General features: G+C 38.6%; 43 non-coding genes across 43 annotated transcripts; all 43 read right to left on the reverse strand.

Moving 5' to 3' along the window:
* Positions 1-243: 243 nt before the first annotated feature.
* On the reverse strand, positions 244-317 carry Trnai-aau (transfer RNA isoleucine (anticodon AAU)). The gene has a single exon. It is a non-coding gene; the product is annotated as a tRNA-Ile (tRNA).
* Positions 318-890: 573 nt separating this feature from the next.
* Trnai-aau (transfer RNA isoleucine (anticodon AAU)) lies at positions 891-964 on the reverse strand. The gene has a single exon. It is a non-coding gene; the product is annotated as a tRNA-Ile (tRNA).
* A 250-nt stretch (positions 965-1,214) lies between these two features.
* Positions 1,215-1,288, reverse strand: Trnai-aau (transfer RNA isoleucine (anticodon AAU)). The gene has a single exon. It is a non-coding gene; the product is annotated as a tRNA-Ile (tRNA).
* Positions 1,289-1,860: 572 nt separating this feature from the next.
* Positions 1,861-1,934, reverse strand: Trnai-aau (transfer RNA isoleucine (anticodon AAU)). The gene has a single exon. It is a non-coding gene; the product is annotated as a tRNA-Ile (tRNA).
* Positions 1,935-2,182: 248 nt separating this feature from the next.
* On the reverse strand, positions 2,183-2,255 carry Trnai-aau (transfer RNA isoleucine (anticodon AAU)). The gene has a single exon. It is a non-coding gene; the product is annotated as a tRNA-Ile (tRNA).
* A 249-nt stretch (positions 2,256-2,504) lies between these two features.
* On the reverse strand, positions 2,505-2,578 carry Trnai-aau (transfer RNA isoleucine (anticodon AAU)). The gene has a single exon. It is a non-coding gene; the product is annotated as a tRNA-Ile (tRNA).
* Positions 2,579-2,827: 249 nt separating this feature from the next.
* Trnai-aau (transfer RNA isoleucine (anticodon AAU)) lies at positions 2,828-2,901 on the reverse strand. The gene has a single exon. It is a non-coding gene; the product is annotated as a tRNA-Ile (tRNA).
* Positions 2,902-3,151: 250 nt separating this feature from the next.
* On the reverse strand, positions 3,152-3,225 carry Trnai-aau (transfer RNA isoleucine (anticodon AAU)). The gene has a single exon. It is a non-coding gene; the product is annotated as a tRNA-Ile (tRNA).
* Positions 3,226-3,475: 250 nt separating this feature from the next.
* On the reverse strand, positions 3,476-3,549 carry Trnai-aau (transfer RNA isoleucine (anticodon AAU)). Its single transcript has one exon. It is a non-coding gene; the product is annotated as a tRNA-Ile (tRNA).
* A 249-nt stretch (positions 3,550-3,798) lies between these two features.
* Positions 3,799-3,872, reverse strand: Trnai-aau (transfer RNA isoleucine (anticodon AAU)). Its single transcript has one exon. It is a non-coding gene; the product is annotated as a tRNA-Ile (tRNA).
* Positions 3,873-4,121: 249 nt separating this feature from the next.
* On the reverse strand, positions 4,122-4,195 carry Trnai-aau (transfer RNA isoleucine (anticodon AAU)). Its single transcript has one exon. It is a non-coding gene; the product is annotated as a tRNA-Ile (tRNA).
* Positions 4,196-4,444: 249 nt separating this feature from the next.
* Trnai-aau (transfer RNA isoleucine (anticodon AAU)) lies at positions 4,445-4,518 on the reverse strand. The gene has a single exon. It is a non-coding gene; the product is annotated as a tRNA-Ile (tRNA).
* Positions 4,519-4,767: 249 nt separating this feature from the next.
* Trnai-aau (transfer RNA isoleucine (anticodon AAU)) lies at positions 4,768-4,841 on the reverse strand. Its single transcript has one exon. It is a non-coding gene; the product is annotated as a tRNA-Ile (tRNA).
* A 249-nt stretch (positions 4,842-5,090) lies between these two features.
* Positions 5,091-5,164, reverse strand: Trnai-aau (transfer RNA isoleucine (anticodon AAU)). Its single transcript has one exon. It is a non-coding gene; the product is annotated as a tRNA-Ile (tRNA).
* A 249-nt stretch (positions 5,165-5,413) lies between these two features.
* Trnai-aau (transfer RNA isoleucine (anticodon AAU)) lies at positions 5,414-5,487 on the reverse strand. Its single transcript has one exon. It is a non-coding gene; the product is annotated as a tRNA-Ile (tRNA).
* Positions 5,488-5,736: 249 nt separating this feature from the next.
* On the reverse strand, positions 5,737-5,810 carry Trnai-aau (transfer RNA isoleucine (anticodon AAU)). Its single transcript has one exon. It is a non-coding gene; the product is annotated as a tRNA-Ile (tRNA).
* Positions 5,811-6,059: 249 nt separating this feature from the next.
* Trnai-aau (transfer RNA isoleucine (anticodon AAU)) lies at positions 6,060-6,133 on the reverse strand. The gene has a single exon. It is a non-coding gene; the product is annotated as a tRNA-Ile (tRNA).
* A 249-nt stretch (positions 6,134-6,382) lies between these two features.
* Trnai-aau (transfer RNA isoleucine (anticodon AAU)) lies at positions 6,383-6,456 on the reverse strand. The gene has a single exon. It is a non-coding gene; the product is annotated as a tRNA-Ile (tRNA).
* A 249-nt stretch (positions 6,457-6,705) lies between these two features.
* Trnai-aau (transfer RNA isoleucine (anticodon AAU)) lies at positions 6,706-6,779 on the reverse strand. The gene has a single exon. It is a non-coding gene; the product is annotated as a tRNA-Ile (tRNA).
* Positions 6,780-7,029: 250 nt separating this feature from the next.
* On the reverse strand, positions 7,030-7,103 carry Trnai-aau (transfer RNA isoleucine (anticodon AAU)). Its single transcript has one exon. It is a non-coding gene; the product is annotated as a tRNA-Ile (tRNA).
* Positions 7,104-7,352: 249 nt separating this feature from the next.
* On the reverse strand, positions 7,353-7,426 carry Trnai-aau (transfer RNA isoleucine (anticodon AAU)). The gene has a single exon. It is a non-coding gene; the product is annotated as a tRNA-Ile (tRNA).
* A 249-nt stretch (positions 7,427-7,675) lies between these two features.
* Trnai-aau (transfer RNA isoleucine (anticodon AAU)) lies at positions 7,676-7,748 on the reverse strand. Its single transcript has one exon. It is a non-coding gene; the product is annotated as a tRNA-Ile (tRNA).
* A 249-nt stretch (positions 7,749-7,997) lies between these two features.
* Trnai-aau (transfer RNA isoleucine (anticodon AAU)) lies at positions 7,998-8,071 on the reverse strand. Its single transcript has one exon. It is a non-coding gene; the product is annotated as a tRNA-Ile (tRNA).
* A 249-nt stretch (positions 8,072-8,320) lies between these two features.
* Positions 8,321-8,394, reverse strand: Trnai-aau (transfer RNA isoleucine (anticodon AAU)). Its single transcript has one exon. It is a non-coding gene; the product is annotated as a tRNA-Ile (tRNA).
* A 249-nt stretch (positions 8,395-8,643) lies between these two features.
* On the reverse strand, positions 8,644-8,717 carry Trnai-aau (transfer RNA isoleucine (anticodon AAU)). Its single transcript has one exon. It is a non-coding gene; the product is annotated as a tRNA-Ile (tRNA).
* A 249-nt stretch (positions 8,718-8,966) lies between these two features.
* Positions 8,967-9,040, reverse strand: Trnai-aau (transfer RNA isoleucine (anticodon AAU)). The gene has a single exon. It is a non-coding gene; the product is annotated as a tRNA-Ile (tRNA).
* Positions 9,041-9,289: 249 nt separating this feature from the next.
* Positions 9,290-9,363, reverse strand: Trnai-aau (transfer RNA isoleucine (anticodon AAU)). Its single transcript has one exon. It is a non-coding gene; the product is annotated as a tRNA-Ile (tRNA).
* Positions 9,364-9,612: 249 nt separating this feature from the next.
* On the reverse strand, positions 9,613-9,686 carry Trnai-aau (transfer RNA isoleucine (anticodon AAU)). The gene has a single exon. It is a non-coding gene; the product is annotated as a tRNA-Ile (tRNA).
* A 249-nt stretch (positions 9,687-9,935) lies between these two features.
* Positions 9,936-10,009, reverse strand: Trnai-aau (transfer RNA isoleucine (anticodon AAU)). Its single transcript has one exon. It is a non-coding gene; the product is annotated as a tRNA-Ile (tRNA).
* A 249-nt stretch (positions 10,010-10,258) lies between these two features.
* Positions 10,259-10,332, reverse strand: Trnai-aau (transfer RNA isoleucine (anticodon AAU)). Its single transcript has one exon. It is a non-coding gene; the product is annotated as a tRNA-Ile (tRNA).
* Positions 10,333-10,581: 249 nt separating this feature from the next.
* Positions 10,582-10,655, reverse strand: Trnai-aau (transfer RNA isoleucine (anticodon AAU)). Its single transcript has one exon. It is a non-coding gene; the product is annotated as a tRNA-Ile (tRNA).
* Positions 10,656-10,904: 249 nt separating this feature from the next.
* On the reverse strand, positions 10,905-10,978 carry Trnai-aau (transfer RNA isoleucine (anticodon AAU)). Its single transcript has one exon. It is a non-coding gene; the product is annotated as a tRNA-Ile (tRNA).
* A 249-nt stretch (positions 10,979-11,227) lies between these two features.
* On the reverse strand, positions 11,228-11,301 carry Trnai-aau (transfer RNA isoleucine (anticodon AAU)). The gene has a single exon. It is a non-coding gene; the product is annotated as a tRNA-Ile (tRNA).
* Positions 11,302-11,550: 249 nt separating this feature from the next.
* On the reverse strand, positions 11,551-11,624 carry Trnai-aau (transfer RNA isoleucine (anticodon AAU)). Its single transcript has one exon. It is a non-coding gene; the product is annotated as a tRNA-Ile (tRNA).
* Positions 11,625-11,873: 249 nt separating this feature from the next.
* On the reverse strand, positions 11,874-11,947 carry Trnai-aau (transfer RNA isoleucine (anticodon AAU)). The gene has a single exon. It is a non-coding gene; the product is annotated as a tRNA-Ile (tRNA).
* Positions 11,948-12,196: 249 nt separating this feature from the next.
* On the reverse strand, positions 12,197-12,270 carry Trnai-aau (transfer RNA isoleucine (anticodon AAU)). Its single transcript has one exon. It is a non-coding gene; the product is annotated as a tRNA-Ile (tRNA).
* A 249-nt stretch (positions 12,271-12,519) lies between these two features.
* Trnai-aau (transfer RNA isoleucine (anticodon AAU)) lies at positions 12,520-12,593 on the reverse strand. The gene has a single exon. It is a non-coding gene; the product is annotated as a tRNA-Ile (tRNA).
* Positions 12,594-12,842: 249 nt separating this feature from the next.
* On the reverse strand, positions 12,843-12,916 carry Trnai-aau (transfer RNA isoleucine (anticodon AAU)). The gene has a single exon. It is a non-coding gene; the product is annotated as a tRNA-Ile (tRNA).
* A 249-nt stretch (positions 12,917-13,165) lies between these two features.
* On the reverse strand, positions 13,166-13,239 carry Trnai-aau (transfer RNA isoleucine (anticodon AAU)). Its single transcript has one exon. It is a non-coding gene; the product is annotated as a tRNA-Ile (tRNA).
* Positions 13,240-13,809: 570 nt separating this feature from the next.
* On the reverse strand, positions 13,810-13,883 carry Trnai-aau (transfer RNA isoleucine (anticodon AAU)). Its single transcript has one exon. It is a non-coding gene; the product is annotated as a tRNA-Ile (tRNA).
* Positions 13,884-14,133: 250 nt separating this feature from the next.
* Trnai-aau (transfer RNA isoleucine (anticodon AAU)) lies at positions 14,134-14,207 on the reverse strand. Its single transcript has one exon. It is a non-coding gene; the product is annotated as a tRNA-Ile (tRNA).
* Positions 14,208-14,455: 248 nt separating this feature from the next.
* Trnai-aau (transfer RNA isoleucine (anticodon AAU)) lies at positions 14,456-14,528 on the reverse strand. Its single transcript has one exon. It is a non-coding gene; the product is annotated as a tRNA-Ile (tRNA).
* Positions 14,529-14,777: 249 nt separating this feature from the next.
* On the reverse strand, positions 14,778-14,851 carry Trnai-aau (transfer RNA isoleucine (anticodon AAU)). Its single transcript has one exon. It is a non-coding gene; the product is annotated as a tRNA-Ile (tRNA).
* Positions 14,852-23,398: the final 8,547 nt, after the last annotated feature.

Here is a 23,398-nt window from a genome sequence, read left to right on the forward strand (position 1 = left end):
GGTGGGTGACTATGAGTAAGAGAGAATTTTAAAGGAAGACAAAACAATCGGTTCAATCAGATGCAACTCGAATCTATTCTAAAAGTGAGGCGACAATCTATCATTCAGGAGTAACGTATTCTCTCAATGATTTCAATAAAGCAAGGATTCAAAACGTTGTGAGGAAATTCCATCATGTGTACATGGAAATGTAGATAAAAGACCGGCTAAGGTAAAAAAAGCTATTTCGAAATATTCGGAACCTGGCCCATGGGGGGATCGAACCCACGACCTTCGCGTTATTAGCACGCCGCTCTAACCAACAGAGCTAATGGGCCACTGGTGGTGGGTGACTATGAGTAAGAGAGAATTTTAAAGGAAGACAAAAAAATCGGTTCAATCAGATGCAACTCGAATCTATTCTAAAAGTGAGGCGACAATTTATCATTCAGGAGTAACGTATTCTCTCAATGATTTCAATAAAGCAAGGATTCAAAAACGTTGTGAGGAAATTCCATCATGTGTACATGGAAATGTGGGATAAAAGTCCGGCTAAGGTAAAAAAGCTGTTTCGAAAATAATCGGAACCTGGCCATGGGGGGATCGAACCCACGACCTTTGCGTTATTAGCACGCCGCTCTAACCAACTGAGCTAATGGGCCACTGGTGGGTGGGTGACTATGAGTAAGAGAGAATTTTAAAGGAAGACAAAAAATCGGTTCAATCAGATGCAACTCGAATCTAGTCTAAAAGTAAGGCGACAATTTATCATTCAGGAGTAACGTATTCTCTCAATGATTTCAATAAAGCAAGGATTCAAAACGTTGTGAGGAAATTCCATCATGTGTACATGGAAATGTGGATAAAAGTCCGGCTAAGGTAATAAAAGCTATTTCGAAAATAATCGAACCTGGCCCATGGGGGGATCGAACCCACGACCTTCGCGTTATTAGCACGACGCTCTAACCAACTGAGCTAATGGGCCACTGGTGGTGGGTGACTATGAGTAAGAGAGAATTTTAAAGGAAGACAAAAAATCGGTTCAAATCAGATGCAACTCGAATCTATTCTAAAAGTAAGGCGACAATTTATCATTCAGGAGTAACGTATTCTCTCAATGATTTCAATTAAAGCAAGGATTCAAAACGTTGTGAGGAAATTCCATCATGTGTAGATAGAAATGTGGATAAAAATCCTGCTAAAGTAAAAGAGCCATTTATAAAATAACCGGAACCTGGCCCATGGGGGGATCGAACCCACGACCTTCGCGTTATTAGCACGCCGCTCTAACCAACTGAGCTAATGGGCCACTGGTGTTGGGTGACTATGAGTAAGAGAGAATTTTAAAGGAAGACAAAACAATCGGTTCAATCAGATGCAACTCGAATCTATTCTAAAAGTGAGCGACAATTTATCATTCAGGAGTAACGTATTCTCTCAATGATTTCAATAAAGCAAGGATTCAAAACGTTGTGAGGAAATTCCATCATGTGTACATGGAAATGTGGATAAAAGTCCGGCTAAGGTAAAAAAGCTATTTCGAAAATATTCGGAACCTGGCCATGGGGGGATCGAACCCACGACCTTCGCGTTATTAGCACGCCCGCTCTAACCAACTGAGCTAAAGGGCCACTGGTGGTGGGTGACTATGAGTAAGAGAGAATTTTAAAGGAAGACAAAAAAATCGGTTCAATCAGATGCAACTCGAATCTAGTCTAAAAGTAAGGCGACAATTTATCATTCAGGAGTAACGTATTCTCTCAATGATTTCAATAAAGCAAGGATTCAAAAACGTTGTGAGGAAATTCCATCATGTGTACATGGAAATGTGGATAAAAGTCCGGCTAAGGTAAAAAAGCTATTTCGAAAATATTCGGAACCTGGCCCATGGGGGGTTCGAACCCACGACCTTCGCGTTATTAGCACGCCGCTCTAACCAACTGAGCTAATGGGCCACTGGTGGTGGGTGACTATGAGTAAGAGAGAATTTTAAAGGAAGACAAAACAATCGGTTCAATCAGATGCAACTCGAATCTATTCTAAAAGTGAGGCGACAATCTATCATTCAGGAGTAACGTATTCTCTCAATGATTTCAATAAAGCAAGGATTCAAAACGTTGTGAGGAAATTCCATCATGTGTACATGGAAATGTAGATAAAAGACGGCTAAGGTAAAAAAGCTATTTCGAAAATATTCGGAACCTGGCCCATGGGGGGATCGAACCCACGACATCGCGTTATTAGCACGCCGCTCTAACCAACAGAGCTAATGGGCCACTGGTGGTGGGTGACTATGAGTAAGAGAGAATTTTAAAGGAAGACAAAAAATCGGTTCAATCAGATGCAACTCGAATCTATTCTAAAAAGTGAGGCGACAATTTATCATTCAGGAGTAACGTATTCTCTCAATGATTTCAATAAAGCAAGGATTCAAAACGTTGTGAGGAAATTCCATCATGTGTACATGGAAATGTGGATAAAAGTCCGGCTAAGGTAAAAAAGCTATTTCGAAAATAATCGGAAGCTGGCCCATGGGGGGTTCGAACCCACGACCTTCGCGTTATTAGCACGCCGCTCTAACCAACTGAGCTAATGGGCCACTGGTGGTGGGTGACTATGAGTAAGAGAGAATTTTAAAGGAAGACAAAAAAATCGGTTCAATCAGATGCAACTCGAATCTGTTCTAAAAGTAAGGCGACAATTTATCATTCAGGAGTAACGTATTCTCTCAATGATTTCAATAAAGCAAGGATTCAAAACGTTGTGAGGAAATTTCATTATGTGTACATGGAAATGTGGATAAAAATCCTGCTAAAGTAAAAGAGCCATTTATAAAATAACCGGAACCTGGCCCATGGGGGGATCGAACCCACGACCTTCGCGTTATTAGCACGCCGCTCTAACCAACTGAGCTAATGGGCCACTGGTGGTGGGTGACTATGAGTAAGAGAGAATTTTAAAGGAAGACAAAAAAAATCGGTTCAATCAGATGCAACTCGAATCTATTCTAAAAGTAAGGCGACAATTTATCATTCAGGAGTAACGTATTCTCTCAATGATTTCAATAAAGCAAGGATTCAAAACGTTGTGAGGAAATTCCATCATGTGTAGATAGAAATGTGGATAAAAATCCTGCTAAAGTAAAAGAGCCATTTATAAAATAACCGGAACCTGGCCCATGGGGGGATCGAACCCACGACCTTCGCGTTATTAGCACGCCGCTCTAACCAACTGAGCTAATGGGCCACTGGTGGTGGGTGACTATGAGTAAGAGAGAATTTTAAAGGAAGACAAAAAAAATCGGTTCAATCAGATGCAACTCGAATCTATTCTAAAAGTAAGGCGACAATTTATCATTCAGGAGTAACGTATTCTCTCAATGATTTCAATAAAGCAAGGATTCAAAACGTTGTGAGGAAATTCCATCATGTGTAGATAGAAATGTGGATAAAAATCCTGCTAAAGTAAAAGAGCCATTTATAAAATAACCGGAACCTGGCCCATGGGGGGATCGAACCCACGACCTTCGCGTTATTAGCACGCCGCTCTAACCAACTGAGCTAATGGGCCACTGGTGGTGGGTGACTATGAGTAAGAGAGAATTTTAAAGGAAGACAAAACAATCGGTTCAATCAGATGCAACTCGAATCTATTCTAAAAGTGAGGCGACAATTTATCATTCAGGAGTAACGTATTCTCTCAATGATTTCAATAAAGCAAGGATTCAAAACGTTGTGAGGAAATTCCATCATGTGTACATGGAAATGTGGATAAAAGTCCGGCTAAGGTAAAAAAGCTATTTCGAAAATAATCGGAACCTGGCCCATGGGGGGATCGAACCCACGACCTTCGCGTTATTAGCACGCCGCTCTAACCAACTGAGCTAATGGGCCACTGGTGGTGGGTGACTATGAGTAAGAGAGAATTTTAAAGGAAGACAAAAAAATCGGTTCAATCAGATGCAACTCGAATCTAGTCTAAAAGTAAGGCGACAATTTATCATTCAGGAGTAACGTATTCTCTCAATGATTTCAATAAAGCAAGGATTCAAAACGTTGTGAGGAAATTCCATTATGTGTACATGGAAATGTGGATAAAAGTCCGGCTAAGGTAAAAAAGCTATTTCGAAAATATTCGGAACCTGGCCCATGGGGGGTTCGAACCCACGACCTTCGCGTTATTAGCACGCCGCTCTAACCAACTGAGCTAATGGGCCACTGGTGGTGGGTGACTATGAGTAAGAGAGAATTTTAAAGGAAGACAAAACAATCGGTTCAATCAGATGCAACTCGAATCTATTCTAAAAGTGAGGCGACAATTTATCATTCAGGAGTAACGTATTCTCTCAATGATTTCAATAAAGCAAGGATTCAAAACGTTGTGAGGAAATTCCATCATGTGTACATGGAAATATAGATAAAAGACCGGCTAAGGTAAAAAAGCTATTTCGAAAATATTCGGAACCTGGCCCATGGGGGGATCGAACCCACGACCTTCGTGTTATTAGCACGCCGCTCTAACCAACAGAGCTAATGGGCCACTGGTGGTGGGTGACTATGAGTAAGAGAGAATTTTAAAGGAAGACAAAAAAATCGGTTCAATCAGATGCAACTCGAATCTATTCTAAAAGTGAGGCGACAATTTATCATTCAGGAGTAACGTATTCTCTCAATGATTTCAATAAAGCAAGGATTCAAAACGTTGTGAGGAAATTCCATCATGTGTACATGGAAATGTGGATAAAAGTCCGGCTAAGGTAAAAAAGCTATTTCGAAAATAATCGGAACCTGGCCCATGGGGGGATCGAACCCACGACCTTCGCTTTATTAGCACGCCGCTCTAACCAACTGAACTAATGGGCCACTGGTGGTGGGTGACTATGAGTAAGAGAGAATTTTAAAGGAAGACAAAAAAATCGGTTCAATCAGATGCAACTCGAATCTAGTCTAAAAGTAAGGCGACAATTTATCATTCAGGAGTAACGTATTCTCTCAATGATTTCAGTAAAGCAAGGATTCAAAACGTTGTGAGGAAATTCCATCATGTGTACATGGAAATGTGGATAAAAGTCCGGCTAAGGTAAAAAAGCTATTTCGAAAATATTCGGAACCTGGCCCATGGGGGGTTCGAACCCACGACCTTCGCGTTATTAGCACGCCGCTCTAACCAACTGAGCTAATGGGCCACTGGTGGTGGGTGACTATGAGTAAGAGAGAATTTTAAAGGAAGACAAAAAAATCGGTTCAATCAGATGCAACTCGAATCTGTTCTAAAAGTAAGGCGACAATTTATCATTCAGGAGTAACGTATTCTCTCAATGATTTCAATAAAGCAAGGATTCAAAACGTTGTGAGGAAATTCCATTATGTGTACATGGAAATGTGGATAAAAATCCTGCTAAAGTAAAAGAGCCATTTATAAAATAACCGGAACCTGGCCCATGGGGGGATCGAACCCACGACCTTCGCGTTATTAGCACGACGCTCTAACCAACTGAGCTAATGGGCCACTGGTGGTGGGTGACTATGAGTAAGAGAGAATTTTAAAGGAAGACAAAAAAATCGGTTCAATCAGATGCAACTCGAATCTATTCTAAAAGTAAGGCGACAATTTATCATTCAGGAGTAACGTATTCTCTCAATGATTTCAATAAAGCAAGGATTCAAAACGTTGTGAGGAAATTCCATCATGTGTAGATAGAAATGTGGATAAAAATCCTGCTAAAGTAAAAGAGCCATTTATAAAATAACCGGAACCTGGCCCATGGGGGGATCGAACCCACGACCTTCGCGTTATTAGCACGCCGCTCTAACCAACTGAGCTAATGGGCCACTGGTGTTGGGTGACTATGAGTAAGAGAGAATTTTAAAGGAAGACAAAACAATCGGTTCAATCAGATGCAACTCGAATCTATTCTAAAAGTGAGGCGACAATTTATCATTCAGGAGTAACGTATTCTCTCAATGATTTCAATAAAGCAAGGATTCAAAACGTTGTGAGGAAATTCCATCATGTGTACATGGAAATGTGGACAAAAGTCCGGCTAAGGTAAAAAAGCTATTTCGAAAATAATCGGAACCTGGCCCATGGGGGGATCGAACCCACGACCTTCGCGTTATTAGCACGCCGCTCTAACCAACTGAGCTAAAGGGCCACTGGTGGTGGGTGACTATGAGTAAGAGAGAATTTTAAAGGAAGACAAAAAAATCGGTTCAATCAGATGCAACTCGAATCTAGTCTAAAAGTAAGGCGACAATTTATCATTCAGGAGTAACGTATTCTCTCAATGATTTCAATAAAGCAAGGATTCAAAACGTTGTGAGGAAATTCCATCATGTGTACATGGAAATGTGGATAAAAGTCCGGCTAAGGTAAAAAAGCTATTTCGAAAATATTCGGAACCTGGCCCATGGGGGGTTCGAACCCACGACCTTCGCGTTATTAGCACGCCGCTCTAACCAACTGAGCTAATGGGCCACTGGTGGTGGGTGACTATGAGTAAGAGAGAATTTTAAAGGAAGACAAAACAATCGGTTCAATCAGATGCAACTCGAATCTATTCTAAAAGTGAGGCGACAATCTATCATTCAGGAGTAACGTATTCTCTCAATGATTTCAATAAAGCAAGGATTCAAAACGTTGTGAGGAAATTCCATCATGTGTACATGGAAATGTAGATAAAAGACCGGCTAAGGTAAAAAAGCTATTTCGAAAATATTCGGAACCTGGCCCATGGGGGGATCGAACCCACGACCTTCGCGTTATTAGCACGCCGCTCTAACCAACAGAGCTAATGGGCCACTGGTGGTGGGTGGACTATGAGTAAGAGAGAATTTTAAAGGAAGACAAAAAAATCGGTTCAATCAGATGCAACTCGAATCTATTCTAAAAGTGAGGCGACAATTTATCATTCAGGAGTAACGTATTCTCTCAATGATTTCAATAAAGCAAGGATTCAAAACGTTGTGAGGAAATTCCATCATGTGTACATGGAAATGTGGATAAAAGTCCGGCTAAGGTAAAAAAGCTATTTCGAAAATAATCGGAACCTGGCCCATGGGGGGATCGAACCCACGACCTTTGCGTTATTAGCACGCCGCTCTAACCAACTGAGCTAATGGGCCACTGGTGGTGGGTGACTATGAGTAAGAGAGAATTTTAAAGGAAGACAAAAAAATCGGTTCAATCAGATGCAACTCGAATCTAGTCTAAAAGTAAGGCGACAATTTATCATTCAGGAGTAACGTATTCTCTCAATGATTTCAATAAAGCAAGGATTCAAAACGTTGTGAGGAAATTCCATCATGTGTACATGGAAATGTGGATAAAAGTCCGGCTAAGGTAAAAAAGCTATTTCGAAAATATTCGGAACCTGGCCCATGGGGGGTTCGAACCCACGACCTTCGCGTTATTAGCACGCCGCTCTAACCAACTGAGCTAATGGGCCACTGGTGGTGGGTGACTATGAGTAAGAGAGAATTTTAAAGGAAGACAAAAAAATCGGTTCAATCAGATGCAACTCGAATCTGTTCTAAAAGTAAGTCGACAATTTATCATTCAGGAGTAACGTATTCTCTCAATGATTTCAATAAAGCAAGGATTCAAAACGTTGTGAGGAAATTCCATCATGTGTAGATAGAAATGTGGATAAAAATCCTGCTAAAGTAAAAGAGCCATTTATAAAATAACCGGAACCTGGCCCATGGAGGATCGAACCCACGACCTTCGCGTTATTAGCACGCCGCTCTAACCAACTGAGCTAATGGGCCACTGGTGGTGGGTGACTATGAGTAAGAGAGAATTTTAAAGGAAGACAAAAAAATCGGTTCAATCAGATGCAACTCGAATCTATTCTAAAAGTAAGGCGACAATTTATCATTCAGGAGTAACGTATTCTCTCAATGATTTCAATAAAGCAAGGATTCAAAACGTTGTGAGGAAATTCCATCATGTGTAGATAGAAATGTGGATAAAAATCCTGCTAAAGTAAAAGAGCCATTTATAAAATAACCGGAACCTGGCCCATGGGGGGATCGAACCCACGACCTTCGCGTTATTAGCACGCCGCTCTAACCAACTGAGCTAATGGGCCACTGGTGGTGGGTGACTATGAGTAAGAGAGAATTTTAAAGGAAGACAAAAAAATCGGTTCAATCAGATGCAACTCGAATCTCTTCTAAAAGTAAGGCGACAATTTATCATTCAGGAGTAACGTATTCTCTCAATGATTTCAATAAAGCAAGGATTCAAAACGTTGTGAGGAAATTCCATCATGTGTAGATAGAAATGTGGATAAAAATCCTGCTAAAGTAAAAGAGCCATTTATAAAATAACCGGAACCTGGCCCATGGGGGGATCGAACCCACGACCTTCGCGTTATTAGCACGCCGCTCTAACCAACTGAGCTAATGGGCCACTGGTGGTGGGTGACTATGAGTAAGAGAGAATTTTAAAGGAAGACAAAACAATCGGTTCAATCAGATGCAACTCGAATCTATTCTAAAAGTGAGGCGACAATTTACCATTCAGGAGTAACGTATTCTCTCAATGATTTCAATAAAGCAAGGATTCAAAACGTTGTGAGGAAATTCCATCATGTGTACATGGAAATGTGGATAAAAGTCCGGCTAAGGTAAAAAAGCTATTTCGAAAATAATCGGAACCTGGCCCATGGGGGGATCGAACCCACGACCTTCGCGTTATTAGCACGCCGCTCTAACCAACTGAGCTAATGGGCCACTGGTGGTGGGTGACTATGAGTAAGAGAGAATTTTAAAGGAAGACAAAAAAATCGGTTCAATCAGATGCAACTCGAATCTAGTCTAAAAGTAAGGCGACAATTTATCATTCAGGAGTAACGTATTCTCTCAATGATTTCAATAAAGCAAGGATTCAAAACGTTGTGAGGAAATTCCATTATGTGTACATGGAAATGTGGATAAAAGTCCGGCTAAGGTAAAAAAGCTATTTCGAAAATATTCGGAACCTGGCCCATGGGGGGTTCGAACCCACGACCTTCGCGTTATTAGCACGCCGCTCTAACCAACTGAGCTAATGGGCCACTGGTGGTGGGTGACTATGAGTAAGAGAGAATTTTAAAGGAAGACAAAACAATCGGTTCAATCAGATGCAACTCGAATCTATTCTAAAAGTGAGGCGACAATTTATCATTCAGGAGTAACGTATTCTCTCAATGATTTCAATAAAGCAAGGATTCAAAACGTTGTGAGGAAATTCCATCATGTGTACATGGAAATATAGATAAAAGACCGGCTAAGGTAAAAAAGCTATTTCGAAAATATTCGGAACCTGGCCCATGGGGGGATCGAACCCACGACCTTCGTGTTATTAGCACGCCGCTCTAACCAACAGAGCTAATGGGCCACTGGTGGTGGGTGACTATGAGTAAGAGAGAATTTTAAAGGAAGACAAAAAAATCGGTTCAATCAGATGCAACTCGAATCTATTCTAAAAGTGAGGCGACAATTTATCATTCAGGAGTAACGTATTCTCTCAATGATTTCAATAAAGCAAGGATTCAAAACGTTGTGAGGAAATTCCATCATGTGTACATGGAAATGTGGATAAAAGTCCGGCTAAGGTAAAAAAGCTATTTCGAAAATATTCGGAACCTGGCCCATGGGGGGTTCGAACCCACGACCTTCGCGTTATTAGCACGCCGCTCTAAACAACTGAGCTAATGGGCCACTGGTGGTGGGTGACTATGAGTAAGAGAGAATTTTAAAGGAAGACAAAAAAATCGGTTCAATCAGATGCAACTCGAATCTGTTCTAAAAGTAAGGCGACAATTTATCATTCAGGAGTAACGTATTCTCTCAATGATTTCAATAAAGCAAGGATTCAAAACGTTGTGAGGAAATTCCATTATGTGTACATGGAAATGTGGATAAAAATCCTGCTAAAGTAAAAGAGCCATTTATAAAATAACCGGAACCTGGCCCATGGGGGGATCGAACCCACGACCTTCGCGTTATTAGCACGACGCTCTAACCAACTGAGCTAATGGGCCACTGGTGGTGGGTGACTATGAGTAAGAGAGAATTTTAAAGGAAGACAAAAAAATCGGTTCAATCAGATGCAACTCGAATCTATTCTAAAAGTAAGGCGACAATTTATCATTCAGGAGTAACGTATTCTCTCAATGATTTCAATAAAGCAAGGATTCAAAACGTTGTGAGGAAATTCCATCATGTGTAGATAGAAATGTGGATAAAAATCCTGCTAAAGTAAAAGAGCCATTTATAAAATAACCGGAACCTGGCCCATGGGGGGATCGAACCCACGACCTTCGCGTTATTAGCACGCCGCTCTAACCAACTGAGCTAATGGGCCACTGGTGGTGGGTGACTATGAGTAAGAGAGAATTTTAAAGGAAGACAAAAAAATCGGTTCAATCAGATGCAACTCGAATCTATTCTAAAAGTAAGGCGACAATTTATCATTCAGGAGTAACGTATTCTCTCAATGATTTCAATAAAGCAAGGATTCAAAACGTTGTGAGGAAATTCCATCATGTGTAGATAGAAATGTGGATAAAAATCCTGCTAAAGTAAAAGAGCCATTTATAAAATAACCGGAACCTGGCCCATGGGGGGATCGAACCCACGACCTTCGCGTTATTAGCACGCCGCTCTAACCAACTGAGCTAATGGGCCACTGGTGGTGGGTGACTATGAGTAAGAGAGAATTTTAAAGGAAGACAAAAAAATCGGTTCAATCAGATGCAACTCGAATCTATTCTAAAAGTAAGGCGACAATTTATCATTCAGGAGTAACGTATTCTCTCAATGATTTCAATAAAGCAAGGATTCAAAACGTTGTGAGGAAATTCCATCATGTGTAGATAGAAATGTGGATAAAAATCCTGCTAAAGTAAAAGAGCCATTTATAAAATAACCGGAACCTGGCCCATGGGGGGATCGAACCCACGACCTTCGCGTTATTAGCACGCCGCTCTAACCAACTGAGCTAATGGGCCACTGGTGGTGGGTGACTATGAGTAAGAGAGAATTTTAAAGGAAGACAAAACAATCGGTTCAATCAGATGCAACTCGAATCTATTCTAAAAGTGAGGCGACAATTTATCATTCAGGAGTAACGTATTCTCTCAATGATTTCAATAAAGCAAGGATTCAAAACGTTGTGAGGAAATTCCATCATGTGTAGATAGAAATGTGGATAAAAATCCTGCTAAAGTAAAAGAGCCATTTATAAAATAACCGGAACCTGGCCCATGGGGGGATCGAACCCACGACCTTCGCGTTATTAGCACGCCGCTCTAACCAACTGAGCTAATGGGCCACTGGTGGTGGGTGACTATGAGTAAGAGAGAATTTTAAAGGAAGACAAAAAAATCGGTTCAATCAGATGCAACTCGAATCTAGTCTAAAAGTAAGGCGACAATTTATCATTCAGGAGTAACGTATTCTCTCAATGATTTCAATAAAGCAAGGATTCAAAACGTTGTGAGGAAATTCCATTATGTGTACATGGAAATGTGGATAAAAGTCCGGCTAAGGTAAAAAAGCTATTTCGAAAATATTCGGAACCTGGCCCATGGGGGGTTCGAACCCACGACCTTCGCGTTATTAGCACGCCGCTCTAACCAACTGAGCTAATGGGCCACTGGTGGTGGGTGACTATGAGTAAGAGAGAATTTTAAAGGAAGACAAAACAATCGGTTCAATCAGATGCAACTCGAATCTATTCTAAAAGTGAGGCGACAATTTATCATTCAGGAGTAACGTATTCTCTCAATGATTTCAATAAAGCAAGGATTCAAAACGTTGTGAGGAAATTCCATCATGTGTACATGGAAATATAGATAAAAGACCGGCTAAGGTAAAAAAGCTATTTCGAAAATATTCGGAACCTGGCCCATGGGGGGATCGAACCCACGACCTTCGTGTTATTAGCACGCCGCTCTAACCAACAGAGCTAATGGGCCACTGGTGGTGGGTGACTATGAGTAAGAGAGAATTTTAAAGGAAGACAAAAAAATCGGTTCAATCAGATGCAACTCGAATCTATTCTAAAAGTGAGGCGACAATTTATCATTCAGGAGTAACGTATTCTCTCAATGATTTCAATAAAGCAAGGATTCAAAACGTTGTGAGGAAATTCCATCATGTGTACATGGAAATGTGGATAAAAGTCCGGCTAAGGTAAAAAAGCTATTGCGAAAATAATTTGAACCTGGCCCATGGGGGGATCGAACCCACGACCTTCGCGTTATTAGCACGCCGCTCTAACCAACTGAGCTAATGGGCCACTGGTGGTGGGTGACTATGAGTAAGAGAGAATTTTAAAGGAAGACAAAAAAATCGGTTCAATCAGATGCAACTCGATTTTATTCTAAAAGTAAGGCGACAATTTATCATTCAGGAGTAACGTATTCTCTCAATGATTTCAATAAAGCAAGGATTCAAAACGTTGTGAGGAAATTCCATCATGTGTACATGGAAATGTGGATAAAAGTCCGGCTAAGGTAAAAAAGCTATTTCGAAAATATTCGGAACCTGGCCCATGGGGGGATCGAACCCACGACCTTCGCGTTATTAGCACGCCGCTCTAACCAACTGAGCTAATGAGCCACTGATGGTGGGTGACTATGAGTAAGAGAGAATATTAAAGGAAGACAAAAAAATCGGTTCAATCAGATGCAACTCGAATCTATTCTAAAAGTAAGGCGACAATTTATCATTCAGGAGTAACGTATTCTCTCAATGATTTCAATAAAGCAAGGATTCAAAACGTTGTGAGGAAATTCCATCATGTGTACATGGAAATGTGGATAAAAGTCCGGCTAAGGTAAAAAAGCTATTTATAAAATAACCGGAACCTGGCCCATGGGGGGATCGAACCCACGACCTTTGCGTTATTAGCACGACGCTCTAACCAACTGAGCTAATGAGCCACTGATGGTGGGTGACTATGAGTAAGAGAGAATTTTAAAGGAAGACAAAAAAATCGTCTCAAACAGATGCAACTTAAATCTATTCTAAAAGTGAGGCGGCAATTTATCATTCAGGAGTAACGTATTCTCTCAACGATTTCAATAAAGCAAGTATTCAAAACGTTGTTAGGAAATTCCTTTATGTGTGCATGGAAATTCGGATAATAGTCCTGCTAAAGTAAAAAAGCTATTTCGAAAATAATCGGAACTTGGCCCATGAGGGGATCGAACCCACGACCTTCGCGTTATTAGCACGATGCTCTAACCAACTGAGCTAACGGGCTGCTATTATTGGGTGACTGCGTAAGAGAGAGTTTTAGAGGAAGACAAAAAAATCGTCTCAAACAGATGCAACTTAAATCTATTCTAAAAGTGAGGCGACAATTTATCATTCAGGAGTAACGTATTCTCTCAATGATTTCAATAAAGCAAGGATTCAAAACGTTGTAATTAAATTCCGTTATGTGTGCATGGAAATTTGGATAAATATTCTGCTAAAGTAAGAAAGCTATTTCGAAAATAATCGGAACCTGGCCCAGAGAGGGATCGAACCCACGACCTTCGCGTTATTAGCACGACGCTATAACCAACTGAACTAATGGGCCGCTATTATTGGGTGACTATGCGTAAGAGAGAGTTTTAAAGTAAGACAAAAAAATCGTCTCAAACAGATGCAACTTAAATCTATTCTAAAAGTGAGGCGACAATTTATCATTCAGGAGTAACGTATTCTCTCAATGATTTCAATAAAGCAAGGATTCAAAACGTTGTAAGGAAATTCCTTTTTGTGTGCATGGAAATTTGGATAAAATTCCTGCTAAAGTAAAAAAGCTATTTCGAAAATAATCGGAACCTGGCCCATGGGGGGATCGAACCCACGACCTTCGCGTTATTAGCACGACGCTTTAACCAACTGATCTAATGGGCCGCTATCATTGGGTGACTATGCGTAAAAGAGAGTTTTAAAGGAAGACAAAAAAAATCGTCTCAAACAGATGCAACTTAAATCTATTCTAAAAGTGAGGCGACAATTTATCATTCAGGAGTAACGTATTCTCTCAATGATTTCAATAAAGCAAGGATTCAAAACGTTGTAATTAAATTCCTTTATGTGTGCATGGAAATTTGGATAAAAGTCCTGCTAAAGTAAAAAAGCTATTTCGAAAATAATCGGAACCTGGCCCATGGGGGGATCGAACCCACGACCTTCGCGTTATTAGCACGACGCTTTAACCAACTGATCTAATGGGCCGCTATCATTGGGTGACTATGCGTAAGAGAGAGTTTTAAAGTAAGACAAAAAATCGTCTCAAACAGATGCAACTTAAATCTATTCTAAAAGTGAGGCGACAATTTATCATTCAGGAGTAACGTATTCTCTCAATGATTTCAATAAAGCAAGGATTTAAAACGTTGTAATTAAATTCCTTTATGTGTGCATGGAAATTTGGATAAAAGTCCTGCTAAAGTAAAAAAGCTATTTCGAAAGTAATCGGAACCTGGCCCATGGGGGATCGAACCCACGATCTTCGCGTTATTAGCACGATGCTCTAACCAACTGAGCTAACGGGCCGCTATTATTGGGTGACTATGCGTAAGAGAGAGTTTTAGAGGAAGACAAAAAAATCGTCTCAAACAGATGCAACTTAAATCTATTCTAAAAGTGAGGCGACAATTTATCATTCAGGAGTAACGTATTCTCTCAGTGATTTCAATAAAGCAAGGATTCAAAACGTTGTAATTAAATTCCTTTATGTGTGCATATAAATTTGGATAAAAGTCCTGCTAAAGTAAAAAAGCTATTTCGAAAGTAATCGGAACCAGGCCCATGGGGGTATCGAACCCTCGATCTTCGCGTTATTAGCACGACGCTCTAACCAACTGAACTAATGGACCGCTATTATTGGGTGACTATGCGTAAGAGAGAGTTTTAAAGGAAGACAAAAAAATCGTCTCAAACAGATGCAACTTAAATCTATTCTAAAAGTGAGGCGACAATTTATCATTCAGGAGTAACGTATTCTCTCAATGATTCTCCTACTCTTGTCCATAGCGGTATCGAACCTATGACCTTTGCGCTATTAGTTCGACGCTCAGTGCAGACCGACTGAGCTAGTCAGCCGCTTGTGAGAGGACACCATACGTAATAAAAAGTCTTAATAGGAGAAATAATTAAATAAATGGAGTTTAGATGTGTTATAAAAGTTATACTGATTTTTTTTAACTGGACTTCAAAAAAGTAGGTTATGATTTCGTATTGCAAGCTTTTTATGCATGCTTTCGAATTATTCCAAGACTACTGGACCGATTTGAAAAAAAAAAAAAAATTGTTTAGAAGGGTATACTTCCCAGATGGTCCCATTGTAATTTGGTCTGGAACTGATAATTGTTCCCGGAGAAATCCACGAAACTTTAAATTTCATACGTCACGGTCACGTGGTTTTGCCCTATTTGGTGTATTTTCACACCTGAAGGTTTTGCTTTCTCTTGAACGATATTTAATTCTCGCGGCACATGGATGATCCATTTTCGCAACGCTGTGCCGTCTGATAATTTTTTATTATAGGTGTTACTAATGAATTTATTACTGCGTAGCAAAACAATAAATTAAATATATTTTGCAACTTTAATAGTTGAATCAATTACCTTAATATTTTATTTACTAAAAAATAACCTTTTGAGGCACTAAAATATAAAGTTCTTTATTTATTATTTTAGTTTTTAAATATATTTTGTGTTCAATTGAGGTGGAAATGAATGCAGAACACCCCTCCCCCACGGTTTAATTTATATTCTTTAATTTTTACATTATAACTGTGTCTGATTTCTGAAAATTGACCAATATTCTAGATTTTCTATTTCACGATGCCGCCAGTTCAATTTGAAATTAGGGTTATATTAATTAGCAGGCTTCAAAAAAAAAAGGAGGAGGTTCTGAACTCGTCGGGCTGTTTTTTTTTTTTTTCATACTATGTTCCATAAATACTCGAAGACACCTGTACCCAGGGGCGTGCACAGGGAGGGGGAAAGGATACCTGTTGGCCTTTGCCCGTGCCTGAAGGGGTCCCAATATTTTTACAACTAGGGGTGAAATATAGAGGTAAACAGTATGGAGAGGGGTCCGGAAAAGTCATTTGTGATGGGCTCCAAAATTTCTGTGCACGCTCCTGTCTGTACCGATAAAGAAAATTCTTTTTTTGTTTCAAACGGTATATTTCCTCGGCGGTCTAATGGTAATCAAGTTCAGGTTTGATGAAATTGACTGAACTCTTCAAATATCATACTCACATTTAAATCGATTTGTACTTTATTAACTTTGTATATCGTCTCACTTAGTGAACCGGTTTTTATGCTTTTTTTGTTTTGTGACGGTTTTGTTTAGGGGTGGTCTAACTTAGGTTCCACATCTTTGATTTATCCTTTTTGTTCTTTAGGGAAAAGGTAAGGGTAAAAAACAATGAAGTTCATGCATTTTCCCTCACAAACGATTAAATATAAAACCCATTGATAAACAAAGGTCAAAAAACAAAGGTAGGGTCTGGTGGGGGAAAGTGGTCAATGGGGTAAAGTGGTCATACGTCAAATAAATGGCTATAGCTTGGAAATAAATGTTCGAATGAATGTGAAAATTTTATTTCACGATAGGGCAGTTAAAAACTACATTTTGAATACAAAATTTCACAACTGGAAAAAATTTTATTTGGTAAAATAAAATATTTTGTGTGAATATGAACAATTTCAAAATTTAAACACCTCTTTTAACTTTCTTGGAAAATTTTGTTTGTTAGAATTATGAACAGATTGACTGCACAGGAAGCATCCTACATGTCTCAAGAACTCTTACTCGTTAGCAATTAGCTGAATCTATTATGGTTAATTTTTTAGAACAATTTAAGTAAAATGGGGTAAAGTGGTCATAATATTAGGCTTAACGAATATTGTCCTTTTAACGTCACTTAAACTTTAAGTATGAGGCAGACATAAATGAAATATTAATTTCACTTAATATGTATTGTTTTTACAGTAAACAGGGTTAAATATACGAGTATATGCGTATGCATACTCATATACTCGTGTAGGCACGTATATATACGTATTAACATAAATGCACCAATAAACGCGTAGTATATGGGTAACTGCAAGTATTTTTTGTCTATAAAGATATACATTCGACTATCGATACACCTATATACCCGCTTATACTCGTACATATACGAACACTTATATACTCAGGTAGACACGTATATACGCGTACGTACTCGAAACTCGAGCAGACACTTACACACAAGCACATGATATACATGTATATAGGGTGAGTTTAAACTCTTGGGCAAATTCTTAAAAGATGTAAGAGGGGAGTAGAAGAAGCAAGAATCATAAGAAACATATATTCACAAACACAACGCTGACGCGCTACATGCACGCAAAATCAGAACCTAAAGGATGCAAACAGGTCACAAATTTATTACACAAAGACAATTTTACACAACATTTTAGGTCTTAAGAAAGTGTTAAAGTGATTGATGAAATTTGTAGCCGACTGCTGTAATACATGAGTCGCAATCACAAAGCACTCTCTATTGAGACTTTTGAAAAACTTTCAACAGTCGCTGTGCCTTTGTTGCGATTCATGTATTAGAGCTACTACAGGCCGTAACTTTAACATCTGCTCTAAATAATTCTTAAAAACTAAAATGTTGGTTAAAATCATCTTTTTTCCCCCAATGGGGCTGTATAAGAGTCCTACCTGAAGAGGCGTCTGGGTTATAACCAGACCTAGTGCGCTCCCCTACAATGCATCAGTCTTTCATGTGTCACCATTAAGGCGCTGATGTATGACACAGTTTTTTTGACGCCCAGTTTCCACCAGGGGGAGGCACCTGTGCTCTCTTTGATGCGAAACTGCGGTAGGAATTTGATTTGCCCAAGAAATTCTAATCAAAACGAATACCATAGAGATCTTTTACATGCCGCATAATCGTACGACATGAGCGCTGATGAGTTTCTGCATCTCGAAAATCCACCGACCGTCATCGCCAGGTCAGAACCCGATTCCACAGACGTACAAGGTCAGCGCCTAACCATCACGCCACCAGCTGGTCAGGTAAACTCATCTTTGTGTAACGAATTTGTGACCTGTTTCGCATCCATCATTTTCTGGCTTAGTGTGCATGTAGCGCGTCAACGACCATAAGTTCATTATGATTCTTTGCTTCGTATCTTCCCTTCTCACACCCCTTTGATCTTTGCCCCAGAGCTTGGATTCACTCTGTAAGCATACATGTGTATTAGGGGATATACTCGTGTATACATACATGTACTAATATACACATAAATGTACGTATATACGTCTATACTGGTACATAATCGTGTTTACACGTAAACATACATGTATACTCGTTGCTTCCATATGTATGTACGTGAGTAGGCATTTACAAGCACACACTGGATGTATCCTCGAAATAACTCGTGTATACCCGTATATGTATACCTATGTATGTATGTATCTATGTATGTATGTACCTATGTATGTATGTACCTATGTATGTATGTACCTATGTATGTATACCTATATATGCGTATATATGTCTACTATACAAGTATATACTCAGATATCATGTATATACTCGAGATACAAGTGCATACACGCATATGATGTTCGTTTATACGCGTATATACTCTTGTAGACACGTATACTGTAGGTAATCACGTATACATTCTTGTGTATACCCGCATATACTAGTGCATATACTTGTAACTATAAAAATAACCGAAATATACAAATATTACGGTTAGTTGTAACGGTTTTGCATCTATTTTTAACTATGAACACTTTACCCCATGCTATGACCACTTTCCCCCGCCCCATGGGGTAAAGTGGTCATAAATACATAGGGAAATGAAACTGTTATAAAACTACTTAAATCAATATTTTCCCCCCTGAAATTCTATGTATTGTGTTCTTTAATAATGCAATGTAAAATAACAACAAAAAAAGTTAAAGTGTTTAAAGAATTTATTTTATTTAATATCCACTTAAGTTGAAAACCTACGATTTTATGACCACTTTACCCCACCAGACCCTATATACTTTCTTTAGCTATAGTTAAAGAAAGTATTAAAAAGAAATATTATTAGAGTAACGATAACGAAAACTCTGAATCAAAGATTCTCTGAAGCAAACATAAAATTCATTCTAGTGAAATTTTTAATCTTCATCTATAATGGGGCCATGTGAAGAAACATGCGACTTTAATCACGAGCTACATGACATGTATCGCAAAACATAAATTAGAATTTTAAAATTTACAATTTTACAAATTTAAATTTAAAGCGATTTCTGTTTGTTTTAGTGACTCGTGCATTTGCTTTCGGAAAGCAAACTGTGATAAAATTGAACTAATGATGAAGACATTTTTTTTTGTACACACTTACGCATTGAAAAAAGCCTTTCTTCACAGTCGTCGGAAGTCTCCGAGACGCTCGTCGTGTTATTTACACCACTAAAAAGAAAATAAATAAATTACTTTTAAATTTAAAAAAAAAACCCCTCAAAAAATACCCAGGAACTTAAAAGCAAAAAATAATTGATTACGCTTACATTCTATTTCCTACCGAAACCTAGAAATGAAATTTATTTTACAATTTCAATACAAAAATCAACTAAACTGAACACCGCATTATAAAATAAACACTGATTTTAATAAATATATAATGAATTATTTTAAATATCTAATTAATTATATACGATCTCTTAATTTTTAGTAACCTTTTGAAGTCGGGGCCTTCTACAAACTACTACCTAACCTGAAACTGAGTAGGTTTAGTTTAGACCAATTTCGCGTTCAGGATTCGGTGGGTTGTCAGTTACGTTACGTAGTTCTTTATAGGAGGCCCCGACTTCAAAAGGTTATTAAAAATTAAGAGATCGTATATAATTAGTTAGGTACTTAAAATGATTCATCGTATAGTAATTAAAATCAGTGTTTATTTTATAATGCGGTGTTTAATTTAGTTGATTTTGTATTTTATCAGTCGGAAAAATTTGGAGCTCCATCCGCGAATAGAGAATTGCCGTCCTCCCAGAAATGTAAGCTTGAGGCGCCTCGTATGCTAGTTTTTTTTTTTTTTCTTTTTTGTTACATAGTTATCCAAATGCTGAAAATGCGTAGAAAAATCATTGTGTTCAAACAAGTAATAAAATTATTTCACGATATGTTTCTCTTGTGCGTCAACAGATGGCAGCAAGTTATTTTGCAGATTCAATTTAATACCTAAGGTTGTTCGTTTTTCCACTGTCTTCGTCAAAAACTAACAGTCAAGTTATAATGTAGATAAAAAAGGGAAAAAATTGCTAAGTGCGATATGTAATTCGGATTTTTAAATTTGTTCTCCGTATCAGTTGGAATATATTGTTTGAATCAGTCAAAACCAATGTTCTTTTTTCATACAAATAAACTCTTCGATATTAAAATAATATGACAAAACTCGCTCACTTTAGTTTTTAAAAATTGTAGTCGGGGGAAATGGGGTCGTTTCCAAAATTTTAAAAGTATTTTTTTCTGAAAGAGAATGCTTAAAAACATAGGATCTGACCATTTTCAAAATTATTTGGCGTAGTTTAATGTTTTTTAAAAATTACTTTAATCGGTCCACTTTCATTGTTAACGTTTCTGCCAATGACATCACAAATGATGAAAAGCCATTCACTGTTGCCATTCACAGAGCGCATTATTTAATTCGTATCTTTACTCACGTGTATTGGCAACGATAGGGTTGCTAGCAAGCGTAGAGCACAATTTTAATTCGCGGCTTGATTATCATAACGTGGAAACGAGTAGAAAGATGCGCCAAAAAGCCTCATTTGTGACGTCATAAAGACCACGCCTTGTTTGAAAAATCAGACATTTTAAAAAATTAATTAAAAATTAACTGTTGGGAAAATTAAAGTATTTTCTGGGTCCATATGATTTTATTTATTTATTTATTGAGCAATCACGATTGCTTATTGTTCTCACTTGACAGTCCTTGACGTTACGGTTCCTTTTTCAGCTTGGACCAGGGCTGCAGCACCACCGGCGGCGGCGCTGCTGGTCCTGAGCACTGTCCACCGGAATCCACTTTTGCTGGGCGGTGGCGTCCATGTCCTACGCGCGCACGCCTTTACACACATACACACGCCTACGTGCACACACGTAAGCCTACACTCACAACTATACACACGTAACCACCCAGGAGGAGGGACATGCTTGGGTGGGGGGGGGGGGCCGTTTCTAGAAACAATAACTCTAACCAGTAGAGTCTTGTCGCAACTCGTGATTGCGAAAAACATAATTTGAATTCAAAATTTCGGAATTCAAATTAGAGTTTTTTTTTATTATTATTATTTTTATTTTTTGGCTTATTCTATCAGTTTCAGTGACTAAAAGTAGTATTTTTGATTGAATACTAAATGCTCCACTAAAATATAAGTTTAAAGCATGAAAAACAAGAATCACAACATATATTTCAGAGATGGAATCTTTTTTCACCAAATTGGCATGTTCCTCGGTTTGATAATTCCCTCTAATATTCTATAATTCATTTCGTGAACTAACTTGTGTCCTCTGGTTTGGATTATTTTCAGCTTATCATAAAAATATTTTGGACAAAGTTACGTTTACGTGGACGTGTTGAGTTTTTAAAAATCTGTGCGCCAAAAGCCACTCTAGAAGGTACCTTAAATGTAAAAAGTTTTCTAAAATAAATTGGGCTATAAAATACCAATGTTCCATCAAAAATTTAAAGTGATCCTCCAAATACGTTTTAAAAAACTACATTACATTGAAAATAAATAAAATTTGAAACAATTCGCCAACTTGCATTATGTATCACCTATCTCACCGAACGACCACGTTGCCTTTTCCCATACAGATCTTGGTTTTCCCAAACCGCTTGTTCCCTTTCCAACTTCAACTAAAAATTAAAAAAAAATTAATTTGAATTTTGGCATCTTGAATTCAAATTATGTTTTTCGCAATCACGAGTGTGTGTTTGTGTCTGTGTGCAGTCATGAGTGTGTGGGTAGTTGTGTGTATGAGTGTTTGTGTGCGTGGGGGTGGGGTATGTGTATGTGTGTGTGTGTGTAAGCATACATGTTTGTGTCTGTGTGCAGGCATGAATGTGTGGGCAGTTGTGTGTATTTGTGTATGTGTAGGTGTCTGTATGCATGCGTGCGTGTATGTTTTTGTGTATGTGTGTAGGGGTATGTGTGTGTATGGTGGTGTTTGTGTGTGCGTGTGTGTTGGTGCGTGTATGTATGCGTGTGTGTGTAGGATATGGACGCAACCTGGAGACGGTTTTCGCTAGAGGAGCAGCATCGTGAGGCCGGCCGACGCGACGGGTGGTGCTGGCAGAGGGTGGCGCCGCGCCGGTGGGAAAAATGATAGCACGCCAAAAACAGTCAAATGAAAGCAATAAGCAGTCGTGATTGCTCAAAAAAAAAAAAAAAAACTGAAAAATCAAAATTGTCTCAGACAAGTTAAAAGTTTTCACAATCAAGAATTGCGTGCAGGTGCTCACTGTTCGCCCAACGTTTCAGAAAGTTTCAGAAAATTAGACTAACAATAAGAGTAGACCGAGCTTCCCCAGACTTGCTGATGAAAAAATTGGTTCATGGATACATCACGTGACTGGTGGAAGGCTCGGCGAAAACTTTGGCGGCATGGTTGCCAGCTGGCAGGATTATCTATAGTTTGGCACTCGGCATGTATTTTAAGACGTAATGTGTTTTTATTATAATTTTTCTTCCCAGGTGCAAAGATGATTGAACTGTTTTTCTTTTAGTTATGCATTATTTTGACATTAGTAATTAGTTTTTGATCGCAGTTTTCAGTAACTTTAATTTCATTCGGAACTACTACATCAGCGTTGGAGTAAACGTTTTGCGTTAACGCAAAAATGTACTGATCGGAATCTTAAATTGAAATTGTAGGTAAAAATCTTACCGTTTGCCGATTCTTTTTGGGCGCTTGCATCTTTAATTGCTTAGAGAGTTATTAAAATTGAATAAAGAAAATGCACAATACTATCTAAACGAAAAACTCACTATATTAACAAAATATTTACAACTTAGAATAACAAATTTACAAATCAGATTCCATAAAAGATCATTCTTCCGTGTTTCATCAATTCTATTTATTTTATTTCTCGCTCGCGTTGATCGTCTGCTACGATCAACGCCCGCTGTTGCTAGGATATCAACCAGTCACATGGTTTGGTTTATGAGCAGCAAAAGGGTTGCCATAGCTCGGTCTACTCTTATTATTAGTCTATGGAAATTTCAGATTCTCATATTTTTTATTATTTTAAATATCATAATGGGGTCGTTTCCAAAATTTTAAAAGTATTTTTTCCTGAAAGAGCATGCTTAAAAACCTAGGATCTGACCATTTTTTAAATAAT

This window comes from Uloborus diversus, chromosome 4 (genome assembly GCF_026930045.1).
Source record: "Uloborus diversus isolate 005 chromosome 4, Udiv.v.3.1, whole genome shotgun sequence".
In the NCBI taxonomy this organism is placed as follows: Eukaryota; Metazoa; Arthropoda; class Arachnida; order Araneae; family Uloboridae; genus Uloborus; species Uloborus diversus.